Genomic DNA, 1,982 nt, shown 5'->3' with positions numbered 1-1,982 from the left:
CAAGCCTCAACCAGGTGCCCATGCTCACCACACTTGCGGCAGAACTTGGGCTGCCCCTGGTAGTGGATGTAACCTCGGTTTTCAAGGTGGCCAGAGTGTCGCCCACCCGCTGCACTGAGCACTCTTCAGCCCTTTTAAATGGTATAACTTTGCACTCCCGCACGCTCCAGCAAGCACCATTCAAGCAACAACTTTGCACTCCAGCTTCGAACATCGGCACAGTCGCAACAAGTAAGGCGACTCTACTCAGAGAAGTCACTCTGCACAGTAAGAAGATTTCTTTTGCACAGACAGAAAGGGCTTCACCTGCAAAGGTAAAGCCTGCCAAAAATAGAAACAACTCATTAGTGCTGCTCTCCACAGAAATCTTTAGTAAAAGGCGAAAGACTTGTACGTTATGAAGAGAAACCAGAGTACGATTATCCGTCACTGCGGGAGCAGGGCATCAGGCCAGTTGGCATAGCCACCTTCCCCATGGTGAGCTTTGCTTGGTTGAGACGCTTGCTCCCCCCCCCCTTGCTCCTCGGCTGACCAACTAGGAACAATCGGGCCCTATTCGATGGCTGCCTTGTCTTTTACTCTGTGCAAAAGACAAGGCAGCAACAAAAACACCACGAGAATCCCGTATTGAGGCTTTGTTCTGATCGCTCATTCGGTGTCGCGTTTCTTTCAAGCAATTCTCCCGGTTAGCCCACACTCGGCTCGCTCCCATAGCCGTGTTAAAGTCTACTTCGCATTCACTCTCTTTTCTCAGCAGACTCTTGGGATTTTATCTATAAAATGAATTCCTTCACTCAAACTATGTTAAAACTGCTTTGTCCTTAATATTTACCATGTCTAGAAAGATTTAAACAAAAAAAACAACGTTGTACTTTGCAGTAAAAGAAAGAGCAAATCTAAAGTTTCAGGAATCCGAGAATAAGCTTACTTTCATGAGTTCTTCATGATTTCGGATTTTGCTATAAAATGAATTCCTTCACTCATACTAAATTAAAACTGCTAAACCGCTAATCTGTTATATGTAAGGCAGATGTCAAATTCACCGAAATAGGATCAAAGGGTATTCGGCCAATCGAGCTGTAGCAGCTTCGGTAAAAGAGTATAAGTTGAAGAGTTTGTGAATAAAGGTGTGCGCACACATAGTGTGCTGTACGAAAATAGGCAGGGAGCAATGCCGGCTGGGGTATATGTTCTTGTATGTTGTCTGACTGTTTGATTTGAATGTGTTGTGTAAGTGTCCTGTTGAATGTTACATGGGCTTTGACACGCTTCACTGTGGTTGTTAACTGTGTGGTGTGTCCTGAAATGTTATATGTTTGGGCTGTGTGACATGCTTAATGCTTGTCAGTAGCTACCCACTTATTCATATATAGCAACTGACAACATAAGAAGTACGGACATACTTTGATAGTAGTTGTAGAAGTATCCTTATTGATAATAGATCACTAATTCATAGTGATAGAACAGTAGATGAACAGGTGCTTGCACATGTCTCACGAAAATAAAATGGGTGTATGATTGCTGACGGCAGAGCAATACTGCCAAACTTATGAGTTCTTGTGGCAAACTTGATTCAGTGTCTTGACGTGTATACGCTGTTTCGCTGACTTGATTGTCACAAGAAACAAAGTGTGTTTGATAAGATCCGACCATTTTATTACGGGAGGATCAGTATGTATGGATTCTGATGTGACTGATAAACCCATTCGTATCTTAAGCATAATCTAATACGTGAGACAACGCCCTGGCACACGATAAAAAAAAAAAAAGAGAGAGAGCGGTTTTGTGTCCCCACAGTCCATAATGTAGAAAAGAGAGAAAAAAGCCTTTCTGATTTGGTGTGTGTGCTCATAGTGCAGAGTATAGAGAAAAGAAAGCCGTTTTCCGAAAATAAGCTCTATTTTATGAGTTATGCACGAATTCGGATTCTCCTATAAAACGAATTCATTAACTCAAACCAAGTTAAGACTGCTTTGTCCTTC

The 1,982-nt window shown here is 42.6% G+C and overlaps 1 non-coding gene across 1 annotated transcript; it reads right to left on the bottom strand.

The window, feature by feature from the left end:
• Positions 1–303: 303 nt before the first annotated feature.
• LOC140280602 (U5 spliceosomal RNA) lies at positions 304–417 on the bottom strand. The gene has a single exon (XR_011909542.1). It is a non-coding gene; the product is annotated as a U5 spliceosomal RNA (small nuclear RNA).
• Positions 418–1,982: the final 1,565 nt, after the last annotated feature.

Source organism: Leuresthes tenuis, unplaced genomic scaffold (assembly GCF_036924035.1).
Source record: "Leuresthes tenuis unplaced genomic scaffold, fLeuTen1.0.hap1 SCAF_21, whole genome shotgun sequence".
NCBI lineage: Eukaryota > Metazoa > Chordata > Actinopteri > Atheriniformes > Atherinopsidae > Leuresthes > Leuresthes tenuis.
The sequence above is the reverse complement of the archived record's forward strand: the minus strand, read 5'-3'. Positions and strand labels throughout refer to the sequence as shown.